Source organism: Pseudopodoces humilis, chromosome 1, assembly GCF_049639895.1.
Source record: "Pseudopodoces humilis isolate 2021_Gansu_Grassland_sample_001 chromosome 1, ASM4963989v1, whole genome shotgun sequence".
Taxonomy (NCBI): domain Eukaryota; kingdom Metazoa; phylum Chordata; class Aves; order Passeriformes; family Paridae; genus Pseudopodoces; species Pseudopodoces humilis.
Window position 1 is genome coordinate 122,470,135 of NC_142200.1, and position 15,475 is coordinate 122,485,609.

Sequence of the window (15,475 nt, forward strand, 5' to 3'; positions counted from 1 at the left end):
CATTAAGATAATTGTGTTCAAGACTTCATTTTTCTTTGTATTTTTATATTTTAGATTTAATAAATTTAGGTGTTTTTTAAATCAGAAGTTATCTAGACTCTGGAGGTGTAAAGGGGAAAGTGAACAGTTTTTTGAGCAAGATGAAATTTATGTTCATCACCTCTGAGAACACAGCTCTATCATAGTGACTGATTAGGGTGAGGAAGGGAGAAAAACCTGGCAGAAATGAGGTGATTTCTAAACTATTTGTAAAAGAAATGGAAATGCAAGGGCAAAGGAGTTCTTTGCCGGCCCATCACACCACAAATCCAGGTCCAGAGCACTCCTGGCTCCCCTTCTCTGATGTCAAAGGCAAATAGATTTGAACAGGCAATGACCACACCAGGCAACAGCAAGTGCTTGTACAGAAAAACCCGCTGCCCTTCCCTCCCCACTGCTCTGGCACAACACTGTCCCAATGCCTCTACGTTTCCACCTTGTAAGCAAACTTAGGCACCATCCTCCCTATCCTAACTATTTACAATGTTCAGAACACTGAAACTAAGAGTAGTCAGGGTGGCAAAGGTTTTGCATTAGCCAAAGAAATCAGTGTATTTTTCATGTCATCTGTCAGCTTAATTCTACTCTTTCCACTACAAAAACACATTTGTTAAAGGACAGCTTGTCTGTTTACTCTCTTTAGATTTACTCTCAGCTATCAGTGACAGCAAACCTAAATTATTTTTCGCCTAATGAAATTAAAGCTGCTGCCTAAGGCATTAATATACAGATGGCTTGACTACTCAGAAGAGAAATGCCATATCAGCTGCTGAGAGATCTTACTATATATATAGTTAGAGCAAATTATCTGTAAAAAGAACATATATGACAGAGGAACATTATTTTAAACTTTTACTACAGTTTCTTTACTTAAAATCCGATTTGATAAAATCTTGCTTTATGATACAAAAATTTCCTGTGATACCAGCAATGGGATGAAACAAATCTTTTCTCAGAAACTTCTCAGGACTAGTATTCTTCTGTTTACAGGCCCAGCAAACACCTCTACTTATTCTGCTTTGAATACTTGTATAGGGACCTCAAAGAAAGGACTTTGTGTTGATAATTATGATGTGATCTGTCCAGCAAGAGGAGAATATTGTACAGTGGCATTAGCACAGCCTGGTCATAGTGGTTGCACACAGTTCTTCCCCCATTACAGATACAGGGCTGATGTTTTCTGTGCTGTGCACTGCATAGCTCTCTCTCTTCTGCTTTTCTACACACTTATCTTCTTGAACTCACTACTGGCCTTCCTTTTGTGGTGCTGCAGCCTAACAATAGGAGCTAAAATTTAATGTTTTCAATGGCATGCCGTATACTCCCAGTTTACATGACTTTAAAACCAATGACTTGAAACATGAAAGCTCCTGACAGAACAGTGTGTTTCCAATGAGTGCTCTCTCTGTAAAAGAGGTTTTTTCCACTTAGCCTGGTCCCATCCTCTCCCTGTTTTTCCAAAATCTGTTTCTCCTCATGAAATCTGTCCTCATTTATGCTCACATTCTCTATTATATCCAATTATAATAATATAACCACATAATATAATAATAGCTAGCTACAGTTCAACATCAAATAGAGAGTTTTTTGTAAAAGAATACAAATTTTCAGTGCAATAGGGAAATGAAAACACACTTGAAAGAAAGTAACATTTTTGATTTGTTAGCTACACATATCTACTTGTATATTTAACAACTTATTTTTTATAGTTTGGCATTAGATTGAGCTGTTTAGCAAGCAAGTTTTTGTTTCCAAAGTTCAACCAAAGCTATACCAAAGTTAGTTAAAATAACATTGGGCACTATAGAAATTCAATAGAAAAGTTGAAAGCACTTAATCAATGACACATCTTGGCTGAGAAAAAAATAAATTTTGAATAAATATCTATTTCCTGCTTACTTTCTCCTTGATTCTGTCTAAAAAAGAATTGTTACTGTGCTGAAGGGGAAAATTATAAGTTTGTAATTTAAGTTTGATAAACTTGAAAGATATAAAAATAAGGGGGGAAAAAGAAAAAAAAAGATTAATTTGAATAGGGTTTTTTTTGGTGAATGCGAGTTTTCAATCTAAATTTAGCATTTTCTTCAGAAGCATCCTGCTCTTCTATAAATGACTAAGACTGTGTATACACAGGCCTTCCTGAATGTGATGTTTACTTGCAGATGCCAAGATGTCCTTCAGACAAATACCTAACACAATATTATAGAAAGTCGATGCAAGACTAACTCTTGCTGTCAAGGACAGCCAGCTGGCCCCCATGTGTCCGAGCCAGAGAGAGATTCAAACTTGAGAGAGGCTGATGGGAGGTCCATCCTTCCCAAACTGCTAAGGCTGTGAACATCTTAAAAATTCCTCTGAGAGTGGTTTTGTTTAGAAATTCAAGAGTTTAAGATTTGTGCTTTTACTATGTCCACAAAGTAACTGCGCCCAGAGTGTCAGCACAGAGTGAAGGCATTCCGTAGCAGCCAAATTAGATAGTGGTTTTAAGCACAAAAGCTAGCAGCTGTTTCTTGAGTGGTGACAGCACAAAGCAGTGAAGGAAATCAGGTCACAGAGAGCCAAGATAAGGTTTTGGTATGGAAGACTCCCTATTCAAGGCACAAAATTTAGATCCGTTTCTGGGAGTGGCTGAGAACCCAGAACTGCAGCTCCAGGAAACAGCAGGGCAGCCTTTGAGGAGGAAAGACCCATAAAGTACCATGCATTGTGCTGATGTGTTTTGCTTCAATAGCAGCAGAAATCTAAAAATACCTTTTTGTTATCACTGAAGTTTTCTGCCAACACAATTAATTAAATCTCTGTCTCTCACTTTCCAATGCAAAACCAGAAGCACCAAATTTTTAAGGCGCAGAGATACCAAGCTTGGTTGTAAATGCTACAATATTTGTCAGAGAGCATTTTGTTGAGACACTATTGAACAAGTGTCCTCTCAGAAAATGTAAGGTGGCAGAGTTGATCAGACCTTATAATTCATTTGCTTCTCCTTCGAGCAAACTTTCTTTACCTTTTCAGAGATCTATAAGTGAGGTGAAAATTAACAAGATAAAAGCTGTATTTCAAAAAGGAGATAACTTCCTGCAAGCTCTTGTCAATATCACTGACAGTGTCAGTCATGTTAATATTTTTAATATAGACACTTTGCAGCTGCAAAGAGAACCTTGGAAAGCAATCCCCAAATGTGTTGGATTTGGATGTCAGAAATAACCTGATCATAATCTCAACCACTGGATCTAAATATTTCTTGGAGATGATCTCCTAAAAGAGGTTATGTGTAGTATCTGATCCGGTTACAATAAACTCCAGGAATAGCCAACATTTCTGTCTACAAATAGCTATTGAAACATAGATATGTAGTGTTTCATCTTCATGCAGTTATTTTACATTTTAAATCATTGCTTCTGTGTCAAAATAACTAAATTTTTACTGGAAGTGTGTTTAAATTTGATGCTCCCAATTTTTATTTAACATTACACTTTATATTCTTAATAGTTACTATTATAATAATAATCATTAACACGTTACTTATATCTTTCCTTTTTGCAAATTTCCATGTTTTCAAAACCTCAGTGACTTAAAAAAAAAAAGGTAAAAAAATTCCCCCACAAATGGGGAGGGAACTATCTTCTATTACATTAGCAATAATATATTTTAGTTTTTTATATACTGTATTGTTTATAGTAAGCTGAAGCAGGCTTGTTTCACTATATCACAGCTAACTGTTTTTAGTCTACAGCTTTTCTCTTGCCTTACAAATCTATTTCTTTTTAAATTGCACCTTTTAAACACCTAGTGAGAACTAGTGGTGTTTGACTCATCTGCATATACATCCCTCAAAGCAAAGAGTAATTGCTTCCTTTGCTTCTCCATCCTCTTCATCTAGCTCTGTGCCTTCTAGGATTACTCTTCCTTCCAGCTGCTCTTCTGAATATTCTCTCCATTTCTAACATTAGCCTTACCCCCATTCCTGATTTACATAGTGTTCTTTGGGCTCCTGCATGCCGTTCTAATTTTCTGCTACATGCTATCCACTCACTTTCCCTCTGTCTGAAAAGCCAGGTTTAGAGAGCTTTGTGAGATCTATTTAATCACTAAAAAAACTGTGCAGTCCAGCAGTAAATGTAATATGTATTCCAGAAGACCTACAAACAAGTTTTACTTGGCACTCACAGCAATGAGGTAAGAGGATAAAATGAGTTTGTGGTCACATTACCAGACCACCAGCAGAGAGTTATGAGAAAGCTAGGCCCATTTTAATTAGGAAAAATATAAAAAGTTTACATGAGAGCCATCATTCTGGTCTTCTATGAACCACAAGTTGTAATTATAAACCCCAAGTATGAATTTTCTTAGCTTTATTCTTGGATTTTAATATCACTGTGTGAAACGAAAGTTGAATTCCTTTAGGTTGTTCAAAGTATGCCTTTATTAAAAAAAACATTTTTTCCAAAAAACCCTTCAGGAGATTAGACTTCATAATCTGCATGGTCTCCTTTAACTCAAAAACTGGTCCACGCCACGCTATAAATCTGTGTAGTATAGGTTTTTAAGGCAGATTTCTATGTAAGTAGAACTGTATCTCTTAAAAATAGAACCCTTTGTCTTTGGTTAAGGGGCAAATTAAAATCTTAAGCATTTCTGTAAAACAGCTGTGTCCTGAGAAGTTATATGATTTTTACTGTGATCGTATGACAGCGTGGACTTGACGCAGCACTGCACCGGAGCTCCGGCTAGCTCTATGGCGTTCTTTTGCAGTCTGATGCAGTCAAGAGCCAAGAGTGGGGAATCACTGCGGATTAGGCTTTTCCCTCAGTGGAACCTCCAGAGTCTTGGGCCGCCCCAAACTCTGTGGTGCACGGCATCAGGGGTGGAGGCAAGAAAGTAGAGGAGTCTCTCTTAGACTGAAGTTCCCAGCAATGGTTTTATTAGGCCGGGGAAAATGCTGGAAGGGGTCAGGCCCGAGACAACCCCAAACACGGCCATGCAGGGAGTTAAGTACAGCCCGACCTCCAGGGGCGGGTACAAACCATGGATCAATGGGGAATCTCGAGGGGAGGAGTAAGGGGAGGGGATCACAGATTCAGGGCCAATAGGAATACACAGAGGGAGGGAGCAAGATACACTAACCAGTGGGGCCCCGAGGGACAAATGATTGACACAGAATGGTCTGGAAGAAGGGGTGGGGTCTGGAAGAAGGGGTGGGATAGGGAGTAGGGGCAGGGCTAAAGTGACTGGCAGGGAACATTCCGGAAAAATAGGAGGGGTTAACATAACTGACAACTGGGGCCAAACCAATACAATCAATGGGGGGAAACAAGAACACACCAACAAGCTTTAACGAACTTTAGCAAAATTAAATAAACATACTACAATATGGACTGTTGCTTATTCTGAGTGAAGGTGATTTCTTACGCTGTAGGAGTTAAATGCAGTTTTTTAGTCTGGTATTGCAATGACAGGATCAGACTTTTGCTTTGGGGACTTGCTTAAAAGATGATGAATTTTATAAAAATATTAAAAGTAACACAGTCTCTGGTATTTGTTTATATCAGCCAGGATATGGTTAGATGGAAATAATTCAATGCCATGTTAGAAAGCTGAAACTATCACCAATCTAGTTGGTATAAGTCTGTGGCACAGTGCCATACTTTGCTCAATCTTTAATAACTGGCTTGGTTTCCAGTAGGAATGTAGCTCAATAAACATGATGTGGTATCTGAATTATTTAGCCTCAAAACTGGGTTTTCTGATAGTGGGCCTGTCTTTGCTTTCTTTGAAGCTATAACTGTTTAGGCATCTTCTACTTAGCAAAAACATGGACCTATATTTTCTAAGAGATGTGAAGTCCCTCCACCAAGTACATGTACACCATATTCTATAGGAAAATATAAAAGAAAACCTGAAAAATCATTACTATGGTAGATTTAACATCTGAAGCAGTGGAACTGTGTGACCTGGAGTAAACTTGGAGTGGAAAACTGGCTATTATGTGTAGGGGAAAACTCCCTTGAGGGTGAGGGGGCATCACTATTGGATAGCCTTTCTCATGTACCCCTTCCTTATGTAGTGGCTGTCATGATACTACACTGCCCATCTTTAATTCAGTAATTCAGTGATTTGAACACTTATGCAAATGTAAGATAACCAAACTCATTTCCTCCTACTGCTTGCTGAATTTCAAGTCTCTGCCAGCTTCCAAGCAAATGCAATGAGCTTGTGATAATTCTATCAATATACATAGCTGCAGAGGAATGGACAGGCAATGACTGAAAGGAATATAAATCTCTTGTTGAGGCTGTTTTACTTCAATTAGACATTTGTGGTCTCACAAAAGTGACTGCTATAAAGACACAAAATTCAGAGAACTAATCTGGATTTCCTTATGTGAAAAATAATTTAGGTTATTCTGCAAGATGGCACAGGTTTAGGAACAGGGACTGGGAACCATGTGAGGAAGACTTCTATTCAGGATGCTCCAGTGCTTGCTCAGAAATAATGCCTCTATGTACTTGGTCTTCTGTGATGGATGTCCTGAAAAGCTGTCGGTACAAGGCTCTGGATGACCTTCTTAGTCTGGTGCCATCAGCACGTTCCATTGTTATAGCATTTCTCCTCTGGCTTCTCCCACTGGTGCTTTCCCTGCCCTCGATGGGTAGGATTTTTTAAAGTAACCTGTGAAGTTCATTCATTCAGTGTGACTGAGAACTCAATAAAGCCCTAGGTGCACAAATGGAAAAAAATGGAATTTTTCTAAATTATGTTTCAAAATAAGATTTTTTTGGTCTTTCTCATGTAAATTCATTTCTCTTCACAACCAAGATAAACTGCTAAAAGCTAAGGGACTGGTTTAAATTGCTTTTCTTGAAGAAAACAGAAGAATGCATTGTGTAAGGTAAAGAAATGGAATCCTAAAACTTACTGTTTAAAAAGTTCATCCTGGTCATGACTAATAATTAATTTCAATTGCTTATCTGGAAGACAAGACCAGTAATTCTGAAAATGTGGGATAGTCAAATGGCTGTCTCCTTCCTTAATATTTTTATCTGCTTCAGGCTAAGGAATTAATATTTATTTTGAAAATAGATCTTGCTTCCTTGAGTTGTCCTTGGAATAGTCCCTGGAAGAATTAGTTTTGCATATTATAATGTTTCTTAAATCATTAATTATTTTCTTATGCTTCTGTCCCCATATGTGATCTGTGGTTTTACCTCTCTTTTTTACATTAGCCAGAGAACAGATTTTATTTTCTGAGTCCATTTGGTTATGTAGTTTTGGATAAATTTAGCTGGAGAGAAGCAGACTGACTGTAGGAAACACCATGGAAATTATTAGTCTAAAATTCAGTAGTCCTTATCTGCTCATTGAAAGATTAGTGAGTAATCTCATCAAAGTCCAGAAACTAAATGCTATTGAAAACCTTACTTATAGGAGTAAAGTTTGCTGATTCCTTATATTCATTTCTGAAGGTGGTGTTTCCTCTTCTTAATATTAGAGCTTGGATCTCATCTGGTCCAAACTGAAATCCTTCTATAAATTCAGTTAGACTGATTTAGACCAGCTGAGCCACTCCACCTCCTTTAACATCCAGACTTTCTGCTTTCCCTCTGTGCTTCCAGCTGTGTGCTCCTGTGTATGATGGCCTCCAACAGCTCACTAAATCTATTTAAATTTTTGTGCTTTCCTCCCATAAAAATCCTCATGGATGGATGTCTTTAACATAATGTAGAGAATTCTGAGCCTTCCCGACTAGAAGAAAAACCTTTGCATCAAGTTTCAAGCAGGGCATTGTGTACTAAAGTTGTGTCCACCTTGTAAACTCATGGGGTCTGCCAATGATCTCAGTTTTTACCAGACCATGATTCTGTGGTCAGTAACATGAACTTTTACTCTTTTGGATTGCTTATTATTATAAATTTGATAGAGATGTGTCAGACAAATTCCAGACTCTACTGGCCCTCCTGGCAGACTCTGGGATGTCCACTTTGTCATACCATGGGGCTGTTTTGGGATGGCTTACATGGAGTTGAAAATATTTTTGACAAAGGAATTAGTGAACATTTCCAATAGTTATGAAGAGGTTTATGTGCTATACATATAGATATATATATATATTTATAAAATCATATGTCCATATCTATATATACCTCATGAGCTATATTATAAAGATACATATTACTGTCTTTGTGAAACACTTCACTTTGAATTATACAACCATACATAGTTTTGGGACAGAAACCAGTGCTGAAGAATTTTCTGACAGATTTAATACTCTTGTAATTTAGAGAATGCAGAAAATGCACCTCCTTTGTGTGCTTTATGTGTAATATTTCAGGAATAGTCAAATTGGGTAGTTAACTTTGTCACTTGGCCAACATTTTCATTCCTTGTATGTGCTGTAGGTAATGGTTGCTTATGGACTCCTTTCCCACACAACTTCACACAGACTTACACAATGTAATTTCCTTTTTATGGGCCAACCCTTGATTGCAAAGACTTACTGACTGGTTTAATGGCCCACAAGGTATGGTTTAGCATAGAGGCAAAATGAATACTAAAATTTTGCTCATCATTATTCGTCTCTTTCCATCCATTTGATATATGCTTAAAAACAGTAGCAATTTTAATATTAAATGTCTTTTCCAAAATTCTCTATAAAAAGAAGGTTTGTTGGCTGGTTATCAGCTCAAGATATCCTAGAGAATTCAGAAATATTTTCATAAAAATAAGCAATTATTATATTTGGTTTGGTTAGATTTTTATATCTTATAATTGCAGTTTATGAATAGTTTGATGACTCAATTGTTCATTAAAAACACCATGAAGACTGAAAGTATGATGAATATCAATAAAAATTCTCTAAATTTTTATGGCACACTGTCAATTTCCTAGTTCTGTTGCTCTAAGGGCCCATGCTGTTTTTCAGTCCCATTAACTCTTTTATCCAAACATTTTTTCTTCATGATACACACAAGGGTGAATTCTCATATGCATACTTCCTCCCTGCTGAAACCAATTAATCCCAATTAACTCTGTAGCTAAATTTAGTAATAAAATACTTTAAAAAAACCCCTTACATACAGATCTAGATTGGTCAGGTAATAATAGATAGTCCAAAGAAATATCAAAGTGTGTTGGGTAAATCATTCATGTCTTTGAATATGAAATGGAAAATGCTGGGTTGTGGTAATGTAACTATGAGCAGCTGCCTTGGCTTGTCAGAAATGCCTCTAATCTATCTTCTTAAACTCCATCTGTTTTTCTCCCCAAAAATGAGGCTTGAGAAACAGATAAACTTTAAAGCACTTTACAGGAAAAAAACTTCTGATCATTAGCAGCAGACATACCTAGTTTAAAGAAGGTCAAAGACTTCTAGAACTGGAATGTATCTTGTCCTGTAGGGAGAGAGAATACCTTTAGCCTTTTGCTATATAACTTTTCTCTTATCAGTTTGAAAAACCCCAGCCACAGGGTGGATGATAATTTCCAAATTGTGTCTCTTTCTTGCAGCTGTACATAGACAAATTCTGAAACTTTTCAGTCATGATGATAGTTTCTTCTGTATGAAATAACAAGCAAGCTCATTTACTGGACACTAGAAATAAAATTCCCTTGCTGTGGCCAGATTTCAGAGCAATTTACCTGCTTTTCAAAATTGTATCCATTGATCTTTTTCCAGATTTTATCAAGCCCTTAAAAACCAAACTAGCCCATTACCTGCTCTAAGGGTAAATAGCCACAGAGAATCACATGTCCTGTTCCATCCTTTAATGTCTGCTGACATGAGCCAGTCTCAGGTAAGTCAGAGGGACATTTTCCTGCCATTTAACTGCATTCATGTATTTAAATATGGGGTTTTGTTTGATCTCACTTTGGATGTCCAGAAGTTGGATATTCTGAACTTCACATCTAGATGTCATGTCTAGGTAGGTGGTGGAGAAAAAGAGTAGATTGACTTTGCCTCTGGAACTAGTGATTTATGGCTCCTACTCTGAGATTAAATCAATATTTCGGGGGTAAGGAGCTCTTTATTAATTAGACCAGAGAATTTGGCTAAAAGTTAGTTTTTAAATAGTTAAAAATATGTAAGATAAATCCTGTTCTCCATATCAAGCTCTGAAGGCAAAAGCTGTGCAAGAATTGTTTTCTATGAAGAAAATATTAAAGGAATTGTAATCCCAGAGCACCACACTTTAAGTCTTTGCTCTCATGGATCATTTTCATATTTGTCCCTGACCATGGCATTGCCTTTGGTAATGTTTTTAAACATTCGCTTTCTGAAATTATAACAGAATATGTAAAAAGAACTTGTGATAATTTGACTTAATGTACTATTCAATTGATCCTATACTGCTAATATGACCTTTCACGAGATAGAGATGTAGAAGTAAAATAAAGTTGCATAGTACCCTAGAAATTCAAAAGAACAGGGAGGAAGAGAACTATTCTAAACATTTACTTGAAGCACTCAAAAGCTAACTTATAACATTTAGATGGGCTATTTTATAATCATACTCAATGGCTGGCTGCTTCCTCTTATTTCTTCCCAGTGATGCACAGTTCCCTGTCTTCTATGCTGAGGACAAGCTATACAGACAGGCATGGCAAGTCTACTGCACTTTTGACCTGCTGGTTCCCTTTGTTTCCTGTCTACCTGCATTAATTTTGGTTCATTTGCACAAGTCTTCATGCACAATAGAATACATACAGTCTTACAGTGTATCTTCTGCCTGCAATTAAGTTGAATAATTAACAAATATTTCTCCTTCATTTCTTTATATAGCTTTTACATGCAGAATATATACAAAAAGCAAGAACAATGCCAGAGGTCTCACTGTTATAGGTCATTTGGCTTTCTGAGTCTGAAGCTGGCCTCTCTTGGGAAGATCTGATGTCTTCCAGTGGAAGGCAGGAGGAAATGAAAACAACCCTGTGGAAAAAGAAGAGAGGAATATTTTTCCTTCCTTGCTGGATTATATTCCCTTAGGGCTCAGAAAAAGTCTGTGCTGCATACTGAATATGCAATAGATGGTTTTTCTGTTGCTAATTCTGTGCTAATAACCTAGCAAGATAAAAAGCTAATAGGCTACTCATGTGTCTAAAATAGACTTCCAAAAACACATTTTAAAAATAGATGTATTCCAGAAGATGAACTGGAAAGAGACACTTTTTTATATGCTAATTAGAAAAAAAGGCCAAAACCTACATTAAAATTGATGTGAGTTTCTCTACTGAATTCAGTTAGAGTAGAATTTTCAGGAGCAATTCTTGAAAACTTTGCAGGAGATTTCAAACATTAATGCAGAAGCAGATTTATGGCAAATCCAGACACCTGTGGACTATTTGTTTTTTCACAAGCGTAGCAGAACCTAATAAATAACTACTGAATAATACATAGTTTAGGATTATAACATAGGATTAATAATACATAATTCTGTTTTTGAACTTCATTCATCTGAATGTAGTAAAAGGTTTGATGGATTTTCTACCTAAAAGCCCCTGTATTGATATGTCTGCTGCCTGTCTATACCAACAAATATCAGTGGTACCATCTTCTCCTTTGGCAGCTTCCATTCACTTCTGTGCTGTTACAGCTTCTTCAGCAGTTTTTGCATTCCTTCTGTGTTTTCCCTTCCCCACAATCCATGTGTTCCTTGTAAATGTTTCTGTTAGCTTTTTCTTGATGCTTTCTTCTTGTGCTTTTGTGTGGCAACATATGGACTACTCCCTGCTACTTTTTACCCTTCAGTAACAAATATCTCTACCTTCCCTTTTTATTAAGTCCTTCCATACCTCTGCCTGCAGTCTTTAAATGTGTTTTTTTTTTCCTTTTTTTTCTCTTTAGACCACACTTTCCATATTTTTTATTGTGCAAGACATTGTGTACAACAAAAATACTAATTATGGTTGGCTAAATATAATCCACCATCTGTGGAATTGCTTTCAAAAAGGCTTAGCAATGGCTGACAATTAAGCATAAAGGTGTTTAGTAGTTACATAAAGGGCATTTAAGTAAAGGTATTGTCTGTGTGTCTATGCAGTTATGATTTTTTAGGAAGTATTTTAGACTTTCATACATAAACAAGCGGGAAGCCATCCACCATTGTTCATTGCTGGGGTCCTAAGTGAGCATTTTTACATGTGAATCACTCTACCTTTTGTATAATTTCTTTATTAATATTTTTGTTGTTACTGTTCATTTTCTTATTTCATTGCTGTTTCCAGTGATTTGTTCTTATCTCAACCCATAATCTTTACCTTTTGTGCCTCCAATTCTGAGTTCCATCCCACTGCAGCAGGAAGTGGGGAGTGGGAGACCAGTGTGTGGTATGGGAGAGTCCTGCTGGGGACACTGGCTTGGGAAGTACAATTCCTAGACCCCAATACCTGACTGCATAAACTAATGATAGGTTCATATTTAAGCAACAAAACTTGCAGATGATATTATTCTGTGAACAATTTATCATAATATTTGAGACACTTTGGGATGTACAAGAGCTGAAGGGTTACTATTAATGGATATATTAAAACCAAATCTTTATAAATACACCTATATTTTGACAGACTTTTTGTCGAGTCATTAGTCTGTATGAATTACCATCACATGGCCAGATTGCTCATGGTCTTGCCAGTTCAACAAATGAATATGATTTAATTTTAATTTGAACCATTCTAACATTTTGTTTTAAATAACAGCTTTTTGATCTCTGAGTACATTCATAGCATGCTAACAAAAAGAAAACTGTTACTCTAGAAAAATGAAATGCGGTTAGCTTTTCTCATACGGATGCAATAAAGACAACTTCTGGTGGCTTGACATTGCACAGCTGAATAGGTTTTGACAGGGAAAATAACTACAGTTTAGTCTGAGCTTTGGCAGTACTACAAGTTATTAAATATTTGCAGTAATCCAGTAAGTGAAACTTTATTATAGGCAGGTTGCTTCAAAGTGTATTATCTCCATAGTTACAGACATTTTCATTATGTTGGCCTTTTTCTATATGGAGGCACTCTTTGTTTTTTTATTTTTTCATTGTTTCATGGACTGATCAATGGTCTTTTGGAAATTTTCAGCTTTCCCTATTTCTCTTCTTTTATAAGTAGGTTGAAGTTTTTCTGAAATACACAGAACAGAATAGTCTGGCAAACAAAAACCCCAAAGCTCAGAGATGCTGTTCAAATCAAGTTCACTTGTGAAGTTCTTTTTTTTCAATATTGAGTTTTATCGAGTTCTTTCATGACTTTATTTCACAAAATTAGTACAGTATCACTCTGAATGTGTTACCTTAGCTGTCCTTTGGCCTTCCACTTTCACACATGATAGTTCATCAATGTTAATGTACACCTCTGCTGCTGCAGTTGGGAATCTGCCTCCAAGTGCAGATATGGGAATGGGGATGTGTGGGAGCACACAGCACCCAGCGCAGACGTGGGGACACCCTGGAGCAGTCTGAACAGCAGAAATGGGAATGGCTCCAGTACCACATGCCAGAACTGTTCTACCACATTCAGGATCTCAGGGAACATCCCTGCTGAGAGCTGTGTGGTGTCTTGCAGGTGCACCATCTGCTCAAAGGGCTGCTCTGCACTCCAGCTCCACATCGGTAAACCCCATCTCCTAGCAGACAAGCACAGCCTATGCTGGATCCCTTCTGACCAGAAATTACCTGAGATGAAGGTCACTAAAATACGTGAAAGGAGCCTTTTGGTTTTGACCAATGTCTGTTCAGGCCTGTTGCAGAGACCTGATCCAGTGAATCTTACAGGTAAGATCTAGGTAATCTTAGTGGATTACCTAATCCACTAGGTAAGCTCTATTCTTGTTCCAGGGTCATGTCTCAGGATTTGAAACAAATGCCTTCACACTTTGTAGAGGGAAAAATGAAACGCTGTTCCTTGGGATGGTTGCACAGATAATGTGAAAAAGGAAAGAGGAAAGGATTCACATGATGGGACTATCTTGCTAAAGCAGGAGAAATCTGTGAATGAAGGTGAGACAACTGTGGTTGATGTACAAATATGATAAGAGTAATGAAGCATATTAAATGTGAAATGTCCAAATCATGGTGCCAACATATTTTACCAAGTTCTTCCCCATATAGCCATGTGTTTCCGTAAGTAAAATTCTTATAATTAATGTATTTTTGTAGTGATGATCAATAAACCAAATTCACATGTAGAGTGATTTTTTTCTATAGATGTTTTTTCATTAGTACTTGCAGTTATTTTCTGTCATACATAAATGTGATATGAGGTGTTATTGAAGGAAAAAGAATGAAAGGTGAGGAATGATCAGTTTAAAATTCCAGCAATGTTAGGTGCAGGAAATAGACTAAAATGGTGGAACAATTTCCATAATATTATTATTTTTCATAAACAAAAGAAATTCCTCCATTAGGTATTTTCCTCATGTTTCATAGAATCTGATTTGTTTTATACTACAGAGCAGTATCTTCTGTAAAAACAGTAATGGAAAAAAAAATCAATAAATTGGAGGGTATGCAGTGAAATAACCAATGCTGAAAAAGTTACTGAAAGACACTAAACTACTGTGAGCCATCTTATAAATTTGGCAAGTTAAATGTGAGAAGGTATGTGATCTTATAAATGGCAATTTTTTAATAAGGTAATTCATTCTATATAGTATTTTAAAATAATGCAAAAAAAAAAAATCATTCTGTTTCCTGTGATAAGAAATTTTTTTCTTGAGTCATAATACTTTTTACCTTTAGCCACATAGCGATGGACATGAGAGGCATTTTTCACAATCATCTATGAAATAGATAATGTTAAACTTTTTGTTCATTAGAAAAGTCAAATATTTTTCATACAGTGTATAAGCCTAAGGACTCCTGTAGTGAAAAACAACATGTAATTTTATGCTGTTGGGGCTTATTTTAAAATGAATTATCATGCTTCTGGCGCAAAGTTTTCTTGGTATTCAAAAGAGGACAATATTAGCTTTCCAGAGTGAAGTTAAAAGGGTTTCTATTTAGTTGTAATTGTTATAATTTTACAAAAGTCAATTAAATATTTAGTAGAGCTGCAGAAAATTTTACAATGGTGTCTAAATTTTAAGACAGTTGCTTATGTTTTCTGTTATTTTTAACAAATACTCATAAGAAAAATACTTATTAGTTTTGTAAATCCTTAATGGATCTAATGAGGGAACTTAGTTCTCATAGTACCACAAATCTAAGGCTTGAATATTACAAAGGAAGGCACCACTGCAAGTAACACTTCTGCCAGGTACCTGGCAGGTGATAAATTGAGAGACTTGTTAGAAGAGGACAGGGCTAAGCTTTATGGCAGTCATGATCAGACTTGAGGGATGCTGGTCTCAGTCATGCAGAGCAGGGTGAGGGAGGGGAAGGTGAACCTTTGTACTGTGCTGAGAGACTGGTGCCAGGTTGCAAAGGTCAAATGCTTAATAACACTCTTT